This window comes from Toxotes jaculatrix, chromosome 1 (assembly GCF_017976425.1).
Source record: "Toxotes jaculatrix isolate fToxJac2 chromosome 1, fToxJac2.pri, whole genome shotgun sequence".
Classification (NCBI taxonomy): domain Eukaryota; kingdom Metazoa; phylum Chordata; class Actinopteri; family Toxotidae; genus Toxotes; species Toxotes jaculatrix.
Genome location: NC_054394.1, coordinates 15858623 through 15885200, shown reverse-complemented (window position 1 = coordinate 15885200; position 26578 = coordinate 15858623). Strand labels below are relative to the sequence as shown.

General features: G+C 41.1%; 1 protein-coding gene across 1 annotated transcript in view; it reads right to left on the bottom strand.

Moving 5' to 3' along the window:
* Positions 1-2974: 2974 nt before the first annotated feature.
* The window catches only part of mafa (v-maf avian musculoaponeurotic fibrosarcoma oncogene homolog a (paralog a)), a 71606-nt gene continuing 48002 nt past the window's right edge, over positions 2975-26578 (bottom strand). Inside the window, exon 3 of the mRNA XM_041040615.1 lies at positions 2975-3878. The gene's annotated coding sequence lies outside the window, so the exon portion shown is untranslated. The remainder of the gene's footprint in view (positions 3879-26578) is intronic.

Here is a 26578-nt window from a genome sequence, read left to right as displayed (position 1 = left end):
TGAATCTAGCTAATTTTTCTCTCTTCCTTGCTCTTTCCCTGTTTTTTGTTTATGTATCAGGCATGGATGAAGGACCTCAATGGCCCAAAATCCCTCAAACCCTCTTTGCTTAACCCAGAACCAGTATTGTAGAGCTGCTTTATCCTGCTACCACAGTGACCACAAAACTTTGCTGAAAGGGATTATATCTATCCACAACAAGAGGGAAATGGGAGGAGGATGGAAGGAGTGAAGATAGGAGACTGGACTGTGGTATTATAGGGGAGACATGGTATTAAAAAAAAGGGAGCAGCGTAGTGTCTAAGAAGGAGATGGGTGAATGAAGGAAGGAGCAAGAAGAGAAGGAAGAAGGCTGATTACATGGGGCCAATACGAGGGAGGTAGAGGAGAGAAAGGCAGCGGACGGGGCCCAATAGGGGGTAAATCTGAATCGGTAGAGCTCTATATCCTTCATATCCCTGCCCCCCTCCTCTCTCCCACATATCCATCATATTAATATACCTACAGCGTGGCCCTCTGGGTAATATATCTTTGACCTGTGATTACGCTAACAGCTTATTGTTTGCACACTGAACAATCCCATTATGTCGACGATCTGTTTACATACAGCCTTGCTGTTTAGATTAGCATGGTGTGTGTGTGTATGTGTGAGAGAGAGAGGGAGAGAGAGAGAGAGCAAGGACGTGCCTCTATGCATTTGTGTCCACTTTCACACATTTTGTATGTGAACATGTGCATCTGTGCGTGTTTACGACTTCTGGTCAGGGTCATTGCCAGATAAATGCGCACTTGCAGCCTGACTCTCAGGGCAGAACAACACAGTACTACCTACATTCAAAAACGTACAAAAACAAATCAGCCTGTCACAGATTGCCGGCAGCTGCGCAGGAATGGGGCTTTGTTTCATTTCTAAGAAAGTGGGAAGCCTTGAGGCTCAGAGAAGATCAACACTTGCTCAGTGTCTCGTTTCTTACCACATACAATGTCTCACGTTTGAGTGACGTCTTCATCCTTCCTGTATTTTAAATCTTCTTTAACTAATCACTTCTAAGTCGTAAGTCTTAATTTCAAGTTTGTTTACGTGTTGACTGTAAATACACCCATGTGATTCAGTATGTTCTGACAGTATTTGATTTAAGAATATTTTCTTCATATAAAGTGGCTGCACAAGGGGGTGTACAGAGGAGGTAACCACTAGTATTTGTATTTTCCTTGGTAAATAGTGTGCCGCGGTTATATTTCAGTGCAGTTTTAATTTTTTTTTGAGTAAAAAGGAAACATACAGATTTTAAATTCCTCAATCAAACGTCTACGCAACATCATTTTTAACCTGGTGAAGCTGGTGGTGTTGCCGTGTCCAGAAAGTGTGCAGCTGCAGTCGCAAGGCATTAAGGAATGGCTGGGCTAGAAGGGTAACAGGTATTTAACCACAAGGCTGAACATCTGGCTGAGCTGAGGGCCGTGCTCATTAACTCAAAGCTAACCTCAGACAGGACATGAGGTCATGGCAGCCTAGAGAGCTGCATGATGCTGTAACAGTTTGAGGTCAAGGGGTTATTGAACTCTCTAAGAGAAGAATTTGGAGAATACTTCAGTATAAGCTCAGTACGGCCTTAAATTTTGGGAAAAAAATGCTCTTTTTCTCTCCGATCCTTTCCCCTGAGCCTCGCTTCCTTTCTCTGCTCTCCTCTGCTCTGCTCTCGGACCTCTCTGGCAGTGCATAGACTCATTGAGATGTGCAAATCCCTTTGACATAGGATGAATAGACAGTTGCTGGCAGGATGCCCCATGCCACTTTGTGTGCTGCCACTTAATTGGAGCGCCCCAGTTTGCCTTCCATCTTCTCTTCTCCTACCCAAACTCACTGTGGCCAGGTTCTGTCTGACATCAAAGGCGAGGTTATGTGTCCCTTCAAAGAGTTTAAAACCCATCAGCAGTGCTGTCTGGCTGACGAGGACCTTTCACAAGAGGATCGGGAGTGGTAAAACCATTTCAGTCATGTTAGTGTACATTTTCAGAAAACAAAGTAAGGAGATGTAAAGTTGACAAAGAGCTTGCATTGGTTTAGAGAGTCAATCCACTGACTAAGCCTACCTGCACAATCTCTTCTATGAATAATGGTCACGTTCCATCTACAAGTCAACATGCAAAGTACAGCATCTGGGACTACATACATAGTGGATATACTGTACATATATACAGCAACATACAGTATTCGAGTGGTGCTGCGTATGATTGTGCATCTGTGTGCATGCGCTTGTATGTGTGAGTGTGTTAAGTCAAAGTGAGCAAGTGTTTGTTTTGTCTTCCCCATTGCCGTGTGTGTCCCTCAGTAGCAGTCAACGCTGAGCGACACTCTCCTCTGTGTGACCCCTCTACTGTGCGGACAGCAGAGGGGTCGCTAAAAAGTCACGGATACCTCGATGCACAATACACACTGAGAGGTAGAGGATGCACAATGACAGAGATGAGGTGTTCAACAAGCTAGTATTTTCCCTGTTGTCCATGCAAAGATTTTTCTGTCTTCACCAGTGAGGGGGTAATCTTTGAGGTTGTCTTTTCGTGGGCTTGGCATATTATCTGTCAGTCCATTTGGTTATCTTCATTGTCCATAGAAGACAGAGGTCAGAGTCCTCATATCTACAATGCAATCAATGAGACCTTCTTCTTTTTTCCCCATGTGTTGGCTCAGGATCAGAGCAATGTTTCAAACCATGCAAAGAAAAAAGTGGCCCTCTCAGGCTGACAGCTTCAGTAGTTCCAACCCAGATTGGGGGAAGGGGAAGGCAATTATTGCAATGGAAAAGCATAAGTAGGTAGATACTGGGAGAAAAAAGTAAATAATAATGTTAAATAAAATTTTAAATGTTAAAAATAATGTTTAGTAGTGCCAAGATGGACTCATGGCTTAGGTGAATTGCCTGCATTTCCTCTTGACCATTTGTTTCCTGGTGGAACTGAGTAATGATACCAAAATAATTGCTGCCTTATAATCCTTGCAAGGTAGTCAAATAATAAACAATACCTATAGCTACCGACTTTATGCATCTATTCAAATACACAGGAAAATGTCCAGATACCTGGGACTATGTCTTTAACTATGAGAAAACAAGTTCAAGTATTTTAAACTTTAAAAAGGTTGTCTGAAATATCCACATACTGAGATGTGTGACCTACGCGGGGAGTGGTAAATATACACTATAGTCTGTTCCATGCTGTTGTCTTTCATTCATCTCTATTTACATGTACTAGTTTGAATATTGGAGAGGAAGACTAGGCCGTTTTGTAAAGAGAATAAGAAGAATAGGAAGTACAATTTTTACAGTCCAGCTAACTCCAAAGAGTGGAGAAATGAAATGGGAAATGATAATTACATGATCTCTGAGGAGGTAAGAAGAATACTGACTTTATATGGAAAATATTGAACCATGAGTACTCTATCCACAGTCTTGAAGGTTTATGAAGTTGGTGAAAGCGACTTGGTATGCTTCCTATGTTAGGAATAAGAATAGGGTTTTATTATGATCTATTTACAGAAGCATGCATCAGTGATCTTCCCACCAAAGAGAAAATAGTCCTTCCAATGCCTGACGTTGTCAACCATCTCATGAGTATGAGTCTGTCTGTCTGTTTAGTTTCTTTTTTTTTTTGTCTTTTTTTGTGTTTTGTAGAAAAAAGCGGGAGGTAAAATATCAGGGAGGGAAACGGGAGTAGTAAGAGGCTTTCAAGAATTTCACTGTAGGGATTTTGAGGGATTTCAGCGGGTCTTGTCTTTCGCTCTTCAGTGAAGTCATTTTTGAATGTTGTGCTTTGTAGGTGCCTTCGTGCGATTGGTCAGCCGCTCTGAAGTCATTGCTGCTCAGCCGTTATCTGGTTATCTGTAGACAGAGAGAGGGAAAGATGGGGAGGGGGTAGACAAGAGGAGGGGTTGAACAAGAAGAAAGAAAAAGAAAAAAAAAGTCATTAAAGTGTGAGTCAGACCACAAATCTCTCACATACTTTAGTGTCTGGCTTCCATACATGTATACACACACACACATAACATGCACTATTAAACAGTGAGTGAAGTCCACATTGTGAGCTATACAGGACCCTTGTCTAAACTCTGTCCCCCCGTCCAGGGTTTATGGTGACAACCAGTGAGTCACAGTTACAGCATTTGGTGGGGGTGGGGCAGGCTCTGCTGTCACTGTTGCCAGTGTAAAAACAAAGGCAGAGTGACCACCCTGTGAGTGTACGTGCCAAGCCCACATGGCTGAGATTCAGAGTGACAGTGGCGTCAGCATGGGGGGTGACTCTTTAATCAGCTTCAATTAAGGCCAAGGAGAGACAAGCAAATTCACTAACAGTGTGGGTGAGTCTCCCCCATGTCTGCATCCCTTTACATTAATCAAACTGTTGATGTTTAACTTCGTTAAAACACAAAACACTGTTCTTTATTCTGCTTTTGTGCCTTGAAAAACACAGAGTTTTGGTGAGATACCTTAGCAGCTTATGCACTGAGTAAAAATGAGTCATGAAGCCAGAAGGGGCACTTTGTGGGTGGGACACCAGATACGCAGACTGCAGTGGATTCCAGACTCCGTCCACTGGAGATCCAGTTGCATGACCCTACTGTAAAGGTGGTTATATACATCATCATTAACAAAGCAAGTATGGACATTGCATCACAGCTTGTTACAGCTTCTCTGACACCTATAAAAGCTAAAGGTGTTATCTTAGTCATAAGCATCCAATTTTGTCTACAGATGTTTTATTTATATATTTAGTGTACTGTCCAACCTTTTGTCTGATTTAGCCCCACAGCCCTGTCACATGAGCTCAGTGTTCAAATTCACATTCAAGCTAATAACACTTGAGTGGCAGAGGCTGGACATCTTAACCATTTCTAACTATTTACTGGACCTTTTCTTGCTTGCTAGTTTTTCATGAATTCTCAATCTCATAGTGGTATTAAGGTGTGGGTGTATATATATGTCTATATAGGTTTTTTTTTTTGACTAATATTTTTCTCATATTAGCCAACCTACTTTGATCTTTACACATACACCCTGGTATCTGTGGAGGTGTCCCATGGGGAGCACATATCCTTGGCTGAGAATCATTTACAATTTTAGTACTGCAAAAGACGTGGATTGAGCGAGAGACAACTTGTGCAGAGTGTTGATAAAAGACACAGTCAAGACTATAATTGCATTCCTGCTGTTATGAAAGAATTATAAACATTTACTTGAAATATTACTGTTATTTGTGGTATCATCACACACACACACACACACACACACACACACACACACACACACGCACACACATACACACATGATCCAGCAGTGTCTGTGGCCTCTCTCCCTGTGACATTGTCTGTTTGCCTTCCACCACTTACAGCACAAATCACCGCAAGCTATATGTCCCTGTTTTGTCCACCCTTTGCGCAGCAGTGAGACATGTTCTATGAGCTAATATTCTTACAACTGAGATCACAGCCATTGCCCCGGGGCACGTTACATCCAGTCTCAGAGAACAGCCAACAGTCAAGTCTCCAGCCCTTCAAGACTGAATGTGGTCCCAGGGTGTGTGATAACAGAGTATGTGATGGGAATGCAGGGCCATTTGGACCTCCAAAGCCAGGTGTTAGCACTTCAGATCACTGCCTCATCAATAATTGACAGAGGCAAACCAATCAGAACAATTTGCTCCCCACAGCGAAGTGCTAGAGCAGCCTAACACCGGTGAATCATTAATGAGGCAATTAGATGAAATGGTTAGACGGTTAGCCCTCACTGGCAGCGCTCCTGTGATGCTTCTGCGACATGGTCCCTATACAGGACCGGCACATGATGTACGGGCCAACACAAGCCGAGTGGAATCACACAGCAGCACCTGGAGACAGAGCTGAGCCTCCTTAAGGTTGGAGTGTAACTTGTGTCAGTGATGCCAGCTCTCCATCTGTTGACCACAGCTCAGAGGGCCAATAATGGGAACAAACCCAATTGGCCATTACCATGGGAGATTGACCTTTATTGGTTGTTGTTACCATTGCACGGACCAACAGAAGCCATCTCCCGGGTGATTCAAGTGTGGGAGAGCCTTTATGGACATGGATAAAATCGACCTCAGTGACATCACTCAAACATGGGGGAAGCAACAGCAACAATAACAGCAAAGATGGAGTTTGCCTTTGAAGAGCGGAGATCCTGGATGGTTGTTTGAGAGGAAAATCAAAGCCCCAAGGGAGCTGCTCACAAAGCCTCATCGATTGGCCATATTGGAACCATTTCATAGTTTATCGATGCTCCTCTGCCTGCTCTCTCAGCCCTGGGTCCAGTACAGGCTCAATTAAACCAGCAACCTTGATCTCAGGAACAAACCATGCAAACACTACATGCTGCATGGATTATTCCCAAACACCCACTCCTTCACACTCTTATCTAAAGTAAATATTTTACACACTGTCCATTTTGTTTAGGCCAGATGAGATTAAAATTAGGTTGTTTACTGTTCCTCATTTACAGCTTTTTCCTGCACACACACACAAAAAGAAAAAGACACTATTTCCCTTGAATTTTTTTTAGCTTCCCAATCATCCTAATGCATTCTCAGTTTCAATATATCTTTGTGATGGAAGGATTTGGAATGAGAGTGAAAAAGCAAGAGCAAGAAAGGGAGGGAGCAAGGCTGAAAGAGAGGAGGGGGAGGAATGCATACTAAACTCTCAGGGTTCATTGCTATAGTATAACACTAATTGTGAGCAGAGAAGGTCCAAGAGTCTGCAGGTTTTCATTTTAAACAAAGACTATAGAATTAGGTTTCATTAAAGTATACCGTATATTATCCTTTCCCAGATAGAATAGAAGCAGTCAGAGTACTTTGTACCCACTAGAAATGAGAGATGTGCAGATAGTCCTTCAGTCCTGGAATATTATTGCCTGTTTCAGTTTTAAATGTCTGCTTGTTTGTTTGGGGTTTTTTCCATTTATTCCAGGTTATCACAGGAGCTGTTTCACCTCAGTCCACACACAAATCTTAAAAAAAAAAAATAGAAAAAAATAAAAAATCATTGTATCCTTTAAAAAAATAAAAAAAAATAAAATGTGTGCACATGGTAGATACAATGAGAACGTCACCAAAAGAGTAGGAATAACAAATGCAATCAGCTGCAGAATCTCAGGCCTACATTGTGCGTTAGGATGCTTTGAAGAGATCGCCAAGAACTCTTCTGTTCTTTCTCTGGTCACAGTTATCTATTCACACTTTAGAGGGTTCACTGTGAAACTGCTGTTTACAGCTTACACGGAAAGCCCCATGTGTGACTATTTGAAGTCACCTTTTATAGCTAATAACTAGATTCAAGTAATGGTGTGTAATGGTATGACCCTTCTTTAAAACGCTGCTGTCAAATTATATTTTAATGCTAATGAGAGATAAAGCAGTTTGCAGAAAAAAATTAAATACCTCCAGTGATCTGTTTCATTATTTACTTTTCTTTTAAAACTCCTGGGCTCGATTTACTATGAAGTCTGAAAAATTCCCTCTGGTGCATCAGTAAGTTAAGATTCACAAAGTGATCAGTTTGGGTAATAATTTCCTTTAAAATCAGAAAATAAGGAGTTCACTAGAGCTAGTTGTAGATAGTGGTTATGTCAAATCATTTGACAATCACAAATTAAGACATTTTTTATCCCATAAAATCAGTGTGTCAGTTTGAGACCCAGGTGTTCACCTCAGCCTTAGATTGCAGCTTTTCAAAGGCAGTCACAAAATATTCACAAAACCTTTTGGCCCCAACCTTCTGGAGAACTATTAAGGCTGCACTGAGATGGATTTATAAATCACCAGAAAGTTTTTGGTTCATCCAGCCACAGAAACATTCAGCATCGAATCAGCCAGAAATTAAAAAAAAAAAAAAAAAGTATTAAAATATAATTTCAGTTAAAACGGATGCTGTAAACTTGCAGTTATTCCAATCATCTGTCAGGCTTTTTCCATTTATTTTTTGATTTGATCATTTTTTGATAATGAGTCCTACCATAACTTCAGTAATTGTAACATCTTTCAAGAATCAAAGCAAAACCAGGAAACATTTTTTAGTTGGCTTAATAGAGAAAAAAAAATCAAACCATCTAGAAAGTTAAATAGCTTTTAGAAAAAATAAAATGTGATTATTGTTTTATTCCCACAACAGTGAAAATGGCTTTAAAAAATACAGTCCTGATTTGCTGTGTCTGTGTCTTTTAACTCAACAGAACTTTTTCTTTTTCTTTTTTTGTTTTGTAGTTATGCATAAGTCTTTCATTTCGTGTGTTTGTCTTGATAATTATAGCCTTTAGGGGAAAGAAAAGAGTACAAGTAATTGATTAGTAGCTGGGTCAACCTGTGTTGCTGATATTGACACTTGTGCAGATATTGTAGACAGCTAGTCTCTGTTTAATGATTGCTATTCACTTTTATAGCCCTCTCAGGATGCTATCCTCAATAAATATTTGCAAACAGGAAATTTGCAGTATGACTTGAGAGAGTCATAACCCTGGCACCTATGTGTTTTGAGATTAACATGTAATTAAAATAGTAAATCAATATTTATTAAGCAGTATTACAAAACAAATGAGAAGTGTAGTCAGGTCATATAATGCCTCACTGGATGGACGAGGGTCCCTGAAAGTAGAGTTTTGAAATAAGATTTATACATAAAGGCACAGGCATCTTAGATACTTACAAAATTACTTCAATAAAAATCATTTAGACAAACCACTATCCACAGACACACACACACACACACACGCATGCATGCATGCATGCACTGCACACAGAGACACAGTCGCAAGTGTAGGTACAGAAACCTCACCTCACCCTGAGACCCCCTTCCTTTCCAAACCACACTGTTTAAATGTGGAGTCTACACCTTTTTTATTTAGTCACCACATCTTTTCCGCAGTTATCATCTTAAGACTTTCATGCTCGTAGTAGCTTCAACTGTGAGTGAAAACACCTGAGAACACCCCCACCACCTCTCACACTGCTGAGCACAAAGCACAAAGACAGAGAAACTGGCCTCACTGCCCATACTATCCAGCATCTACTGGAGTATGAGGAAGAGAAGATGTTAAAAGCTTAATGGACTGCTCCTCTTATTGTTTAAAAATTGCTCGACATATAACTGGCTGAAGAAAACATTGGTTGGCCTCAATTATGCATTGAAAATAAAGTTATGAGCTAGTGGCTGAATTATTGATGCTGGCACCGGGAACAAGAGCATGTTGGCAATGTGTCACTGCTTTTTTGCTGATGCTTCATCTTGTATTGATAATTTTTCATCTAAAAAGCCCATGAAGTCTTGATCTGTGAAAGATGGAAAAACACACCATGAATATTGGAAATCTAATGCAATGTTACTGGAAGAGGAAAACAGATAACATCAAGTAACATAATGGAAAAATAAAAATAATAAAAAGAAATATGTAGCTTTGAGCCAGGACTTAAATCGAGCCTGTTTGAGCAATGTAAGCTCCCTGAAACGTTATGTTTTTTTCCATTTACAGAACTGAGACAATACATTTTCTAACCACTATGTTCCATGCCTCATACAGGTTTTACATTAATGCTACTATTTCTCAACAGCATGTCTGTATACTGCATGTGTGTATGTTTAAAATAGGACATAAAAGCACAAAGGTTCTCGGCCTTGGGACCGTCCCGTACGGCTGACACACTTCCTGAGATGCAAATGCTTGTGGTTCATCTGCTGATGGCCTCTCTCTATCCTATTTGTCTCATTGACTCTGTCTCAGTTAGCTATGCTCGCTCACACACACAATACAGACATGCACCCAAGCATCAGCATGTGCAGCAAGAGCTAGGGAAAAAAAAAATAATAAAGTGAACGAAACATTGGTCTTAAGCACGGTTACTTGATGAGCAGATGAGATGACGTGTGGAAAATTCCAGAAGGCCTTCTACTGATCGTTTCGCTTAATAAAAGACTCTTGGTGTTGAAGTTCAGTGTCTCATGCACATTGTTTTTTTCCCCATTGTTATAAACATTTCGCACCTTTGTTTTCAAAATTACGACCAGCTCCGTAGTTCAGTCAGTGCACGCAGAGACGTACATAAATGCACGTTGTGTATGTTGTTCCGTTAATGTCCCCTGGTGTGTCTGAGAGAGGTGGAACGTGTCTGTATCTTGGAGTCGGATAGCACTTGTTTTGTAGTCCATGAGGTCAAATCAAGCGTGACTCACTCTGCTTGCTGACTGACTCTCTGTTAGTCACCATTCTTTAAGGTCACCGTGCCTCTTTTCACTTCAAAGTGAAGCATATGACCCCAAAATATCACTGATTGGAAGAGATAACTAGTGCTTATCATGATGGACTTTAGAGGTCCACCTATACAACTGCTGTGGAAATTCCCTATTAATATTAGTAGTGTGTACTTGGCTTTTATATTTTGAAAGTTTTCCTGTTCACTGGGGTAAATTTACTGTTTAGGAGGCCATAGTAGAGACACAGATTACCCAGTCAGATTCTATGTTTACAGACTAAGCCACAATGAGAGCGCCACAGCACCATTTAGTGTTTCACAATCTGCTGCCGTTTAGCAGTGTCTGCTCAGCCGGACACATTTTGTCCTTTTTTGTGGTTGTGTTTTAATTTTTTTTTAATTTCACCACAAACTGAGCTGCAGTTTCCCCAATTTCATTTCATTCTACACTGTTTTTGTATGTTGTAACGTAAAAACGCTGTTTGTTTAAATTTCACGTGTACTTTTTCAAGTTATGATGAAATACAGTATGTACAAAAACTTTCTTTTATCACATACTCTCTTGGTTAAAGTATTCAGCATGATTATGGAGATGAATCTGCTGTTAAAACAGTTAAGTTGTATGACATAAAATTGTATTTCTTTAAAATTAATGAACATTTACATTTTTCTTTCTTTTATTGTACTCTTTCTCAGTCTGCATGCTGCCTAAATGAGTGTTTTCTCATCATTTTTTTTTTTTAGCAGGCAGAATTATTATCTATTAGAAATGTGCTATTTTTCATTAAAATTGAAATAGTTTTTCTTTTTGATTTAGTGATGAAATTTTTTGTAAAGACACTTTCTGTGGTTAATTATATGAACTGATTATGATTAAATGATCCTAAATTTAAAACATAAACGGAAGTTTGCCGTGTTAAAGAAAAAAGGCCGTGTAGGGACCTTGGCAGCTGACATTTTCAGGCAGGCATCAAAAAAAGCTCAATGAATCACTTGCTGATGTTTAAACACAGAAAGGTTGAGTGGTTGGCAAAGACAAATACAGAAGTGAAACTGAGCTGTAGAGCAAGTGCTTGCGATATTTCTCACGAAGCGTTATGACTGGCCCCAGTCGGTGGCCGAGTTCAGGCCAGTCCCAGTCAAACATTCAGAATATCTCCTCGCATGATTCAGTGAGCAGCACTCACCGCTAATGTGGTGCTGCAGGGACGAGGGTGTTGTAGTTGGTGTCTGAGTCAAACAACCACAGGTCACATCTACGTGTCAGTTGCACATGCCCATACCTCTCCAGCCTACTGATGTGTGACTTTGGATGTGCAGCTTTAAAAACCAGCATGTGGATATATTTTCTGCTCTGTGTCAGTTTCATGCCGCCATGACTCAACTTCTGTCATGCTTCCGTCTTTCATCTCTGTAACGGTGACTGCTAAGATACTCTTTACTTTTATTTCCGATAAATGACTAAATTTATGTTCACTGGCAGTCAGAGGCCACTGTTAACCTTTCCACACCTCCGCAACAGAGTGTTTTTCACCTCATTTGTGAGGTGTGAGGTGTTTGCTGGTTGAGAGCCGCCCACTCTCTTCCCTTCCAGGATCCCATAATGGTACCCTGTGGAGGAGCCACTGAGGAGATCAATACCCATCAGACTGCTAAAATAAATACATTTATCACACCCTGATACTTGCTACCCCATGCTACTACGGCATGTTACAACTGATTGGAGGCAGAGATAGAAGCTGCCACCAGACTCTCCTCTGCTGTCACTTTACACATGGATTGTCATTTTCTATGGTTCTGAATCGGAAGATGTCATGCTTATGGCTCTCGACTAAAAAAAAGAAAGAACAATACTTTTGACTGTGCGCTTCATCTTCTGCTGTGGGTTGAGCAAGCTCTCTGGGTTTTAAAATCTCATCTGAAGAAAATGTTCCTTCTGTCCTCCCTCTGCTGCAGATAAAGAACAGGCGTTTGAGTAATTATGGTGCATTATCGCCAAGGAACGTTTCATTGCTACATTTTAAGCTGTGTAGTGAGCGGTGACAAACGAACGACCATTTTAATTTCTATCAGGAGGAAAAACACATGGCTGGAGCCAATGAAGTCAGCTCTCTCATTCTGCCACTGACTGAGACCATCTGGACCAAATAAAGTTTTTCCCTTTGAATCAACAGCTGTTGGAAATTACACAGGAACACTCTTTCTCAATATATCAGTCTTTTTTTTTTCTTGCTTTGCACTCCTTTGAAAAACCAAGCATGTTAGTTTTATGGTTTTAGTTTAGTGCCAGATTTGATCAGTGCTCACAAAAAAAAACAACAAAAGAAAACATGACTTTCTCAATGCACCTGTTTCCTCTCTCTCTCTCTCTCTCTCTCTCTCTCTCTCTCTCTCTCTCTCTCTCTCTCTCTCTCTCTCTCTCTCTCTCTCTCTCTCTCTAGGCATGCCTTTCATTCTGTATCTTTCTCCCTCTAACACTGGCCTCTCCGCGGTGGTGATCGAAGGGCTGACCATGTCAGTCAATCTGTCAGTGGCTGACAGTTTTACAACACATGCACTACACTGATGGGTACCATCACTCATGTAACGATTGCCCTCCTCAGTGAGACCAAAAGGCGAGAGAGTGAGAGGATTGAAGAAACGGAAGCAAAGGTAGTTGAGTAAAAATAATGGTTGTGTGTCGTACAGAGAGACGTACATCGACAGGAAAACGAATCAGTTTTATCTCAGTTTCATCTGTGAAACTGTATAGTCTTCTTTTTTCATCATTCAACATTTTGAACTCAAACTCAGAGGTAGATTTTCCCCTCTGTGCAGCAGAGATGGAATCACCGTGGTTTCTCTTTCCACTGGCCGGCGAAGAATTTGTTCCACTCTGCTGGCAGATGTTATTTTTAACACTTAATTTTGTCCTGGATTATCATTATGAGACCATGAGACCCTAAACCATTGAATATGTTAGAATCAATATTATTTATGTTAAAAATTTCTTTTGTATTTTGAACATTCTTTTTTATTATTGAATTCCTGATTCACTGAGTGAAAAGGAACAGAAGTGTAATGGAGAACAAAAGCAACTCACAAGCTCAACACTGTTGTTGCATGCAGCTTTTTCATTGATACCGCTCACTAAGATGGCACATAAAATCATTCCATCCACATATGCACATTTTAATAGTTATTTTCAATGCCCCCCCCCCAACTGCTAGTTGACAGGAGACGGTGAAGGGAAAAGGCTCCTGGTCAAACCTGACAGCACATGCCCTAGACGGCTGGATCAGAAGAAAGCCACAAGTATGCACATTTGAGCCTGGAGCTTTACTTACATTTTCGCCAATTTGAGGATAGAAATGACCTGATGGTTTTTTGGAAAACGTTGTTAGAATTGCCAAAACCTAAACAAGAAAAGTTTTTAAAATTAGTTTTTATCTTGCATCATCTCCAACTCACAACCACTTGCCAACTTATTTATCTAGCAAAACAGTCAAATGGCATGTATAATATATAATCCAGTTCATGCTCACTTTGTACATGTTAAATGTTATACATGACATTTAACAATTGACTTATAGAACAGCTCAGTGTTTTTGCAGAGATCTGGGACAGGTTTATGTATCTATCTCACAGGGTACAAAAACTGCTGCACAGCTTTCTCCAATGAGGAAAATGGGAAAAAGAAGAGCAGTTGTTTGAAATGCAACAAACATGCATACAGTTTTCTGAAAACATTTTTGAATTACTTCATTTCACTCAGTCAGACTCTTAATTAAATTAGTTCAGTTTTGCAATAGAGCTACTTACGGACTAAATGGTTAAGATCTGCTTTCAAAATGAGTTTGACATTTGACAGTGGTGTAGATTAATTAAAAGAAGCCATCCTAGAAATTGAAATACGGCCCTCGCGGTAGTAGCTCCAGAGACCCAGGGGAGGAAAGTCCTAAGCGCTCCCCAGAAAGCGGGAGACAAACACTGCCCAGAGGAGAGAGGCAGACAAGCCAATCTGTTTGTCTGTTTACGGAGAACGGCAGCAGAGGCATCCTGCCACCCCGCACTGTCATATGGGAGCCAGGCTCCCACACACACACATGCTTAATGACTCGATTTATTCACCCCGTCACTATCTCTTCATCTTTGCCTCTCTGTTTTCTCTAATGGTTCTGCCCATATGCACCTCTAAGTTTTATCTTCCCATTGGTAGCTTCAACTTATAGAGCATAAGGTTCCCTAACCTTGTTTCTGTGGAGTGTGGTGGAACTCCGAAAAAGTGCGCTGTGTCCCACTGCAGACTTTGGGCAGGGGTTTCTGGTAGTTCCCCGTGACACGGTCACAAAGGGGTCGGCTGTGTTTTGAGTGGTCGTGTGATGTGTGTCACTGACATCTGGGCCAACATTGCCAGGGCATCGATCAGACTGTAGCTCTGGAAGGTCTCTCAAAAGCTTTATTCTTAAATCTATGCTGACAGGCGATGACATGATGGAGACGGGGCTGCTGAATTGATTGTGTCCTCTCTCTCCTTTCACTCTCCCGCTCACACTCCCACTTCCCTTACCCTCTCTCTTCTCCCTCGTCTCTTTGTCCCATCACTCTTTGCCTTCTATCTCTTCTCTCCCCCCCGCCTCCCTTTTTTTTTCCTCCCTCCTTCTCTCCTCATCGCTTGGATGTGTCGAGCACAAGATGTCAGATTATTTCCCAGCAGACACTGCGCTGTGTGACAGAGGACTGGAGCTGTATATCACTGGATGACACTTCCTCTGCCTCCCCCCTCTCTCGCAGACAACATCAAATATCGCCAGGCCTTTTTGATCACTTAAAAGGCTTGTATTAGGAGAGGAGCCGGTGCTTAAACAAAAGCAAACAAAGTGTTTCATCTGTCATGTTTGTCAGTGGGCCATATGTGCAGCGTAACAGCTTTTCTTTCAGAGAGGTGGAAAACCACACGATATCACACATTATGGCACTCCAAAAACAACCCCGCTCAGACGTTCTGAGATGTCAGAAGAGGTAACATGGCCATTCTTCAGTAACTTTTATTTTATGATTGTGTTAATCTCCGTGTGATTTCTTAAAATTTATTTTATGAAGCAGACAAATCTTTTGAAAAACGAAATTTAGACTTATAATGATAAAATATAAAATCCCTTCAGCCTTCAGGGTTTTTTTTATATTCAATAAAACTGGGCTTCAGTCCATACCTTGTAATTCTAATTGAATGCACTGAGGGCTTTGGCACGGGTGGGGTCAACCCAGTATCCAGGCCAGCCGCTCAGCATATTGTTTCTATGGCACCTGTCCCCTTAGATTAATAACTCCAAGGTCTGTGCTGGCAAAGCATGCATGGATACCCGAAATTACAATACTAATTCAGCACTGGGGATTTATACACCAGCCTCTCCCAGGATTTATGACAAAGTGAGCAAGAGATCAGGGGGGAGAGAGAGAGAGGGAGGAAGAGAGACTAATAATGCTAGCAAAAGTGATTAGCTCAATGGGAGAAATTGTGCGTTTGTAGTCCTGCGATTATTATTGTGTTTCTCATCACATAATGAGTTTGAACAATGCAGTTAATGGTATTATTGGCGGGCCACCAGAAACGGGGTGTATATAAGCTTGATAGCACTTTTTCATCAATAAATCACTCCAGTGCACATGGCAATATTTAAATCTATGTTATTAAAATTGTTGGAACAACACTATCAGATTTATGTTGTGTTATTTTATTATGGATTGATTATCATCATCACAGGCATATCTGATTTGTGTGGAGGCAGCTGGAGCGTGGTTGGTTTAATCCATTTTGATTGCTCTGCAGAGGAATGCCACTGCTTTGCTTGAATGGACAGCTACTTGCCGTGTGCCTCCGATTGGCTCAGAGAGAAATAAAATAAACCAGTGTTTCTCTTTTTTCTTTCCTTTGTTCCCACATATTTGTATTCTTTTCTACTGCAAACAGATGTGATAATCTGTTATAAAAATCACTGAAATATCTCCATAAATTCAAAATAAATTACAAGTGAAACAAAAACACAATACTGAAAACAGTACATCTGCTATTATTACCTCTTTTACTATACTGTAGGTCATTTATCTTGGTAAGAGTTGAGACATAGGGAGTCTTTATAATCATTATTAGTTTGATGAAAGCATTATAAATCATTAAAAAAAAATCCAAAAGCCAATTGTATTCAGCAGAAGAAGACAAATGAAAAATGCTTGCACAAAAGGCACACTGGACTGTCAAAGTAATTTTAGTTGCATTAAAATGGAAAAAAAAGACAGTGGAAAGAAAATGACCAGAGAAACACAACAAAGGAAATAGAAGGAGCAAGAGTGTGACCATTATTTAGACGCACACTCTGCTCTCTGTTTACAAAGTAGTCTGGTATGAATCTAATTATAATCAGTTTGTTTATTCTGATTCGAGATGAATGTATTAAAAAAAAGAGGTGATCTGGACAATGAGGCAAGAGATCAGTCTCAGCACGGAGAGGCATTCGAGTGCGTCCGCTCACCGATGCGGCAGCAGAATTACCGGCTCTCAGACTTGTGACAGCCCTGAAATTACAATTGAGTTTCACTCTTTCCCGCTTTCACACCTACCTCCTCCTCCCTTCCTTGTTCTCCCTCCCTCTCCAGCGTTCTCTTTCTCATTCTCTCTCTCTCTCTCTGACGGCTCAATAACAGGTGCCATGCTAAGAGAGCTGTTACAGCCGTCCCTGAGTGGTTGTGTCAGCAGCAATGTTAGGGTTGAGCTTTCCAACCTGCTCACCATGCAGGAAAAAAGAAAGAGAGAAGGAGGAAAAAAAAACCTCTCTGGTCCCCAAATGATGCCCGCTGGGAGCCATCGTGCGCTAAATTTCGCCGGGTGGTTCTCCCCTGCTTTCTGTCTTGTGGCCCCCGGACTCCGATTTACAGACAGAGCCATATTGTGCCTTTCTGCATGGTGGGGCCCAAGCAGCTGCGTTCAGCAAAAAAAAAATGAAAACAACAAAATAAAGAAATAAATAAACAAATCAACAAACACATAAGAAAAGCTGATTTCTTTGCAAATTCTCGAATAAGGACTTTTTGTGTGCCATCTGCAGAAAATGAACCGTACCGTCGGACCTTGATTGCAGTTAGACAGGCTTGGCCTGACTATTCAAAAAAACTATTAACTGCTGTGGAAAATCCACTAAAGTGCTGGAAATCCTCACATATGCATCAAAACAAATTCATAAAAGTTTTCTTTGTGCCTTCTCTGACTTGAAGAGCCAATTTACTGAGTGCGACTCAGCTGATACTGATATTGCCTGCCTTTAACACAAACACGGCGATCTGTCGTTATGATTGCTCATCTTTAACTCCTCTTTAAGCACACTCCTAAAGATTTGAGAGGTTCTTGGCAAAATCTATGCAAATGAAGCTGCTTTGTGAAAAGCAGCATCACAGTGCATGAAGCCTGAAGCGGGCAATAATCACAGACGGATTGTGTGCAAACAAGAGATGCTAAGCACCTCAAACCTCTGCAAGCGACAGAAACACTGACGGAGAAACACACCACAGGGTGAAAGAGATAAGTCAAACAGTCAGGTGATTGCTCAATTTTTTTTTTTTTTTGCTGATGAGCAACAAAAAGCCATTTCACATTATGTTTACCTTTAAAACTTCCTGCTTCTGTGTGCTGGTACTCTTGAAGAAATGTGCATCATTTAAAGCGCACAGTTTAGATACACAGCTACAAACACTGAGTGGGAACAAAAGACGACGACAAAGTCAAATGTCAAAGATCAGGCTTTTGATATTACCTGCCACAGGCACACTAGCATATGGACTCTGCATCTCAGCATAATTCTTTTTTCCCCCCTTTCCTTTATTTATTTATTTATTTGAACAGAGGAGGGGTAGAGATATGTTAGCATATAGGTACTCTAAATTTAGCTTCCATACCATCATGGGGCGTTTCATTTTACGCACACAAAAAAAATGATAAATTTCAAAGGTGACCTGATGGGTTTCATTACAGCTGATTGATCGGCTTTATGTGAGGGTGTCACAAAATGGACAGAGCAGATATAGTACACCTTCAGGATCCTACACAGGACATATAGGCCATCTAACCGCGGCACCTATATAAGACACTGACGTACAGTACATCTGAGTGATATGTCTACAGGCTTCTTGATGTTTGCTGTTCTGAAACACTCAATCTGAATGAAGGCATGTTACGTGAAGAGTTTAAGAGTTTCATCAAAAGTTATCTTGTTTTTACTACCTGAAATACTAACAGCAGCTTGAAAATATATTTAAGAATGTAAGAATTTAAAGTAATGAGAATCAGAAAAACTGCCATGTCCATCACAAGGCAATAGAAATGTATCTCTGATGTGACTTGCAAATAAAAACACACTCTAAACACACTCTAAACATTTATACTTTTATGACCATGATGCTGTAGAAGTAATTATTTTATTTACTTTATTTTTTTTTAAGTGACAGAATTCTAGAAAGTTAGAGAATTTGAGGTTATTTAGAGCAGATTTAGCATTTCTAATGAACTGTTCCATATTGATGGAATAAATTAAGTCATAGAAACAAAATTCTACTTTTGAAATGAATGACAGTGAAAGTTCCAGCGCAGTTATTTTTATGGATCTCTCTGCATTCTTTGCGAGTGTTTGGGAACAAAGCAGAGATCTGTGCATCTCTCCCATGAACTAGTAAATAACCCCTGCAATTCATCATAAAAACAAGAAGGAAATGTCAAGGGCACAGGAGTCCCTTTTTTGTCGAGGTCACACACAAAACATAAACAGTAACACGCATGCAAACCCATACACACACACGCACACACACACATTAACATGCTGCATTGTGACCACGCTGCACTACGTAGAAGTTGAGGCATTGACAAATCACTGAGACCTGAAAGTGGGGCCGAGGTGGGACTAATTGAAATGAACTTTAGAAAAGGGGGGACACCTAATTAAAGATGAACTTTCTATCCTGTGTTTGTGTTGACATCATGGGGCCTAAATTTAAGCTCATCTTTGTTTGGCCAAACCTGGCGATGCAGGCAAAAGGATATTGTATGTGAAAACGGAGAAGGAATAAGGTCATTGCTTTTCCTCAGTGAAAACATATTTTTCCTTGTCTCAAGTCACTTGCGACACTTTTCTGGAGTGTGTGAGGGGCCCATTCATTATCTACCGCTTTTCCTCTGAGAGGCCGTAGCGCATATGGTATCTTGTGTGTGTTTACGTGTTTATCTGTGCTGGTTTAAGACAGCTATCATGAGCGCTGCGCTTATTGGCATACATACAGCGTGTCCTCATGCACCTGTGTATCTGTGAGTGAATGTGGGTTGTGAGGATAGATGAGTGTGTGAATGCGTGCATTTGTTTGTTGCCGTTTATTGCCTGTTCTATTTTCTGTATTACTTAGTCAGGGACACGGCCCAGTGCAGGAGCTGTGAAGTTTCCCAGTAACAGGCTAATTCCTCAGTGGCTGTTTAGAGTGTCTCCAGCAGTGCTAAGTGTTCTCCTCTCTGTGCCTGATCAGAAAACAGGACCACTTTAGTCAGTTTGTTTAAGGTCCCCTGAGAAGGCTCTCATATCCTCCCTCTACTCACCCCTTCCTTTTCCCTGCTCAGCCTCTCTCGTGCTCACACACACACACAAACACACTCACAATGCTACTTTCAAGCTCCCTAACTTCCATTGCAAATTAAACAGAACATAACATGAGCAAGTGACGCGGTCAATGAAGTTTGTTCATATTTTAGCATTATACTTATTTTTGTTTTCCTCATTTAATATTAAACGGTGTTTAAAATAAATACAAGGGAAACTGAGAAGGATAAGACAGTGATTTTACAGTTTGTTATTCACTGCACACTTATTAAAGCTTGATTTGCTTCAATAGGCTACAGAGGAATATTCAGATGTGTAAAGTGCATCTTCAAAAAGCAACTATTTAGGCTCTACATTTAATACAAACTATGAGTGAACAATGTGTGAAAAAAGAAATCTTAATATGAGGTTTTGAACAGACTGCAGCTAAAGTTTATGCTGAGGATAAATGTTTATGTGGTGTATATTAAACAATACTACAGCACATAAAACAATGCATAACATGCTTTTTTTACTCAGTAAATTACGCTCAACAGGTGTTTCTTTCCTATAAATTAATCGTCAAAACTGTTAACTGTGGACAAAGTCTGTTACATTTTTTTGTCTCCATTCCTGCTTTTGCTACAAATAAGTGCAAAACCTCATAAAGAAACAGTAACATTAAGCTGCAGGATATCAGATGTGTGCTCCCTGTAGGTAGGCATGATAGTGGCCTTTCATCCCCACAACTTGTGTGAAGGCCTGATTCATAAGTGCGTAAGGATTATTAATGAAAAATTGTTCACATCAGGACATAATGAAGGTGGGAAAGGTGCTGTTTAAGAAGAGGATTTAATGAATTTCCTGTTTATACTTCACTTCTCCACCTTACATAATTAGATACCACCTGACGCATTGTGTGAGATGTGTGTGTAAATGATAACTTGTCGTCTCTATATAATGAGGTAATACATAGTGCCCTCATTACAGCTTCACGAATGTAGCTCCCTTTCGCACATTCATATGCTTGCATACATGCACACAGACCTTTTCACTCATAAAATAATTTAATTTATGATTTTTGTAATACATTTTAAGGATTGGCAACTAAGACTGTATGTTGATTAAATATTGTTCACTATTTGAGTGTAAATTCTGCTTTCTTTCGGTACACCTGAGAACAGGATATATTTGCAAGGGAAATTCTTTGCATAGAGAATTTATCCCATAACATGAAGACATATTCTCTCTGTTTTCTATGGCCTGGCCTGTTCTGCTATCCTTGTGTAAAGGTGAAGTTTCCTCACAAGAGCTGACAAGTGTGAAATTACGATAGGAAGTGCTTCATACCCTGCCATTTACCTTCATTCATTACCAAGCTGTACACATACACACACACACACACATGCACACATACCTTACACACTTCCTACAGTCCACAGCTGACTGGCAGTCATTTCTTTAACAGGGAGTCTAGGAAAATACCACACATATTATGCTTGACAGTTTTGCCTTCAGATTCTCTCAAACGTTGGTGGAGTTCTCAAAGGCACCAGCTTGCCTTTGGAGTGGTATCGAATATAGAGGTACAAAGGTATTGGAAAGGAGGTTGGAAGTAGAGATAGACCTACATGGATTATAGCTCATCTATACATCTATACCACTAGTCTCCAGCCCAGGAACTAGATCCATATGATGTTCAAAGGAGCGCTGGACCACAGAGATTTTCTACCCATAGGTGAGCCAGGTCACAGGGCATGGCATTGTCCTTCGAGGGAACTCACTCTCTCACTCTGTCTTTAAATTTGTCTGAAATTCAAACTGCTTAATTTGAAAAGCTCCAAAATTAGGTACACAAAGAGGATTAATGTGGTGTTTAGTATAATTGTTCACAGCAAAATTGAAAATAAATCAAACATTGTTTACCGTGTCATTAGTGTTAATCACAGTGTCATAAATCACACAATGATTTCATGTTGTACATCCAGCTATAAACGTGACATCATTTTGTTTTCCAAATAAGGAAGCAACTTTCTCAGAATCAGAGGATAAATGAAAATTGTCATGCTGTGTCTTTTCCCTCCCTAGTTAATCTGTGTTGTCTGAAGGTTACCCAGCTGACTCTGTGGCCAGAGGAACTGAGGAGACGCTGGGCGGTCATAAGTCTTTGTCTTTGAAGACCGCACGCTGTGTCCATATCGCTGTTGCAGCGTAATTGATACAGGCTCACGCTGTTGAGCTTAACGGAGCCCCATCATGGCCTTACACTCAGATCTCTCACAGCTGTAGGGCTCAGACTACTGAGCTCTCACAAAATCACACAAGCGTGTGCAGGCACACACACACACACACACACATAACACCCAGCTGGCTTCTGGCGAGATCACAGCTAAAGAGATCCAGAGCCGAGCTGGTTACACTAACACTAATGGCGATGAGCTGCCTGGTTAGCTCAATGGAAAATTGAGCAGAGTTGATGCTTATTTCATCACAGCAGTAGTCCGTTCCCCAGGGAATGCACAGTCGACTTACACTGATTTTAAATCTTTCTGAAACGAAGAAAAAAGTACCTTGTAGTGATTGTGAGGGAGCTGGTTGGCCTTCTACAGAGAATGTTTAATAATCTGAAGTGTTATACTGTTCGAAAACGCATGTGATGAATGATTTTCTTCTAAGTGGCATGCACAAAGAATACATTTGTAAGGGCATGCCGTACTCAATCAGTGCGCTTCCACTGACAAGGAGCTCTCATCACTTGGCTCTTTAGTAGCAAGTGCATTAAATCATGTCACCAGCCGGCCTGGTGAAATCTGGGCCACACCTGAGTGCATATGTCCTGCCCGGCAGCACTGTAGCATAGTAAAAACTACTGAGGATCACTGGCAAGCAGGAGGAGGTCCTCTGCTTTTATCCCTCCGCCTGACATTCTGTGACATTTAAGAAGTCGTTAAAGGTATGAGCATGTGGAGTGGGACAGCGTAGCTCCTCAGGCGGAGAAAGACCGTCAGGGCTGTCACCAGATGAAACCTTGTTGGATGAACTGATTATGCCGTCAGAAAAATCACAGCATTACATTACACTCTCCAGGAAACATGTATTTACTGTGTTGACAAATCATTTACGGTGGTGTGCGCCATAAAGACGGCTAGACGCCTGTGGCAGTGTAATATTATAATTTAGCCCTGTGACCCATGTAGATAGGAGGATGCACTGCAATTATCAGATTGAGTGCAGTCCATCTCTAAACTGGACTGGTCTGGTTGCGTTTCATTGTGGTCAGTGCTGGCCGTGACACAAACACGCTGGGTCCGCAGAAGATAAGAGTCTCCTCTTTTTATGAGCCTCTTCCTTTCCACCAACAAACAGCTATTAAAATGCGGCCCGATCTGGCTCCTGCTGGTGCTGCTGACAGCTAATGTCCTGCTATTTGTCCATCTCTGGCATCTGTCTCCATAAAGGCCTTGCTGTAAAAAGCCCTGCTGACCTACATCGTTAGGGGCCGACCCTGTCTTTACAGCAGTAAATGTTTGTTTAGGGGCAGTCCCCTGTTCTGAAGTAGCGATTAGCCTCTGGTAGCGAGAGAAGCCCTCAGGTTCAAAGCCCTTCCTCCACTGAGAGGCTGTCAGCTCCAATACAAACAGAAAACACAGACAGAGAAATGCAGAGGCAGAGACAGGACAGTGATTACAAAGCCTCAGCTCTCTGCTCTGGGCCCTGTACTGCTTCTCTGGAGGAAATAAAAAACACTAACCTTCTCAACCCAATGAACTGACAACTGGATGTGTACAGGCTCTGTACTGGGAAAACCCGTAGTTTGTGTGTCCCTCTGCACATCGGACACGGACTCGTAACTAAACTACTAAAATTAAATGCGAGACAATGAATGATTACCCATAATGATAAATTATGTTAAATAGTATGTTGATCCAACAGATTGAGACATAAGGCCCCTGCAACTTAACTGCAAATCATTTTCCATTTTTAATTTAATTATGTCTAGTCTTACATATTTACAATTTCTGTCATTCATTGGTTACATTTCTCACCAGGCTACACTTTTTTGTCCAGATTTCAAAGTGATCTTTCACTGCGCTGCTACACTTCTAACTAGTCAGAAGTGAAACTCACATTAAATGGTAGATCAGAACTCTGTAAGTGCAACAGGGCTGTGCCATAAAAGATTGAGGCTTATTCATGTTGAAGCAAGTGTGTACAACCACCCACTAGCCTAACGACAATCCTCTTACTTTCCATCATGCTATTTAATGTCAGACTCCACAGTCTGGAGTCTCGTCTCCTTCAGGTAATCTCTCCCTCACCTTTTGAGCGCATTTTAAGACATTGTGCTCATTTAAAGACATTTCGGGAACCGTGCGCTCATAAATCAGTCATCTAAGCCTTCCCCCTTTTACAACATATATCCAGGGACTTCATACTCCTCTCCCATAATGCACAAAGCCCCATGCCTGTACCATGTAAATCTGTCTATGCGGTAAGAGTGAAAGTCAGCCAGGTCACGGTTAGACCTCTGCCCATCAATCAGAGACACATGCTCTCCACACAGGGAGGTCCTGACATTCTCACAATACACACAGAGGTAATGGAGTCCCAGAGATGCCTGAGGGGACATAAGTCACAGAGAAAAGAGATGGTGACAGAGCGACAAAAGCTTGCTACAGTTGGATGCCTCCAGCCTCAGGTACGGGCCCACAGCGGTAGCTCCACTCCCAATTCCTTTGTGTTATCCGTCTCAGGTCTGTCTTGAGCCACATCCCTCATCCCATGGAGAGGACAGGAGGGGTTTGTGACAGATTTTTAAAAGTTGATGGCTGGAGGTTTGGAGGTTTAAAGGAGCACATCGATAATATCCTGTGTGGCCTCTCAACCGCTACAGTATACATTTGAAATCTCTCTCTGTGTCTCTGCCAGCCATGGGCCGACACACTCCTCTGTGAGCAGGTACAGATCAATCTTAGCTGCTCTTCCCCACAAGACAGATATGTAAGACAGAAACCCGGGGAGGCTCTTCATCTGCACATAAACATCCTCTTCTACCTTTGACTGAACAAGAACAGATTTAGTAGCGTCTTTGTAAATCATAAGCAGCTGCACTACTGCTGTACACTGTGCAGCCACAGCATGTAGACATAGTGGAAACAACAGTGAGCCCTAATCCGCTTGTAGAAGACTGTATATGATCATATTATGCATTTAGTCAGGCATCAACAAACCAATGCAGCGATGTCGTTTACAATAAACACATTTAGTCACTACAGTAAAGAACATTAAAACATGGAATACAGCCATACTGAGAGCTTCCCTGGCTTTATTGCCACTTTTGATGAATAATTCAAGTAGCACTTTAAATTATTTACATAAAGGTCATAGTGTAATGTTATGCAAAAAACTAGCTTGCCCGTTAGTGTACCAGTGTCTTGAAGTTAAGGGCCATTTTTCTAACCCTCCATGATAACATATGCTGTACTACACGCGCTTACTGTTGTTGTGATATGGTTTTCATTACAGTAACCATCAGCACCTGGGAACACCATGGCTTCAAACAGAAAGAGATACACAATTTTTAGGAACATAAATTCAGTTGTTTTTTTTTCTGGGAACTCACAAGCTCAGTCAACTCAGTCTGACCTAAACCTGTCTGGGCTAAAGCCAAAACTAAACACAGAGACATCTGGTCCTTCTAATCCTCTTACAACTGCCCCCCGCACATACAGTGGTCCTCGATGGCAAGTCTGTGGTGTCTGTGACATTGTGACATGGCAATTAACTTTAACTTATGTCCATTGATTATCCAGAAGCAGCTTATCCTAGCAAGGGTCAAGGAATATACTTAGACATGAGAAGACAGGTCAAGGGGCAGTCAGACCCATCTGACCATGAGTGTGTGTGTGTGTGTGTGTGTGTGTGTGTGTGTGTTGTATGTTCATGTAAATGACACATAAATGCACAGTGTGCGTTTGGTGTTCATTCAGATATTTTAAAACATTGCATGAGTGTGAATTAAAACACAACAGAACATATAGGACTATTTATATTCATTTCATTTTGTTATGCCTGCGAATGGCAAAAAGGCATAGGACTGTGGACCACTATGTCAAGTCGCTGCACATCCCAGTATTGTTTTGACAGTTGATTTGTAGCAGGCAGTGGCTAAGTCAAGACATTTATTAACAATTTGTTCAGAGATTATATTACCTATAACAACACTGTGCTACATAGTAGAGTAAACATAATGACTCTCACCCTAATAATGCATCTATATCTCCCCCAGTATCTATAAAGCAAAGGCAGAGTTTTTTCAAAGGAAGAGAAGAAAAGAGAAGGAAGAAGTTTGAGAGCAACAGGAAAGCTTGAGTGAGAGCTTTGCGATAGCAAAGAGGAAACTGCAGTGTCCCTGCCACGGTATACGACCCTGCTGTCATCACTCACAGGAACATCCTCCATCATCAGAGTTTGCATCTCGTTGTTTTTAATTTATTACATGTTCCACATGTTAAGTGTGCGAACCTCGAGGGTGCAATTTTAGCAGTGGCAAACTATCAACAAATCTTTGTTTCTCCCCTGGCAGAGCGCTTAGTAGGAGCGATAAAAGCTTTTTGAGAGAAACAGACTGGAACAATGGTGGAGACTATACTCTAAACGGCTTCCTGTTGCGCTGCAGCACAAGATTGAGCACAGCTTCAGAAGAGCAGAGAGAGAGAGAGAAAAAGGCGTTTCAT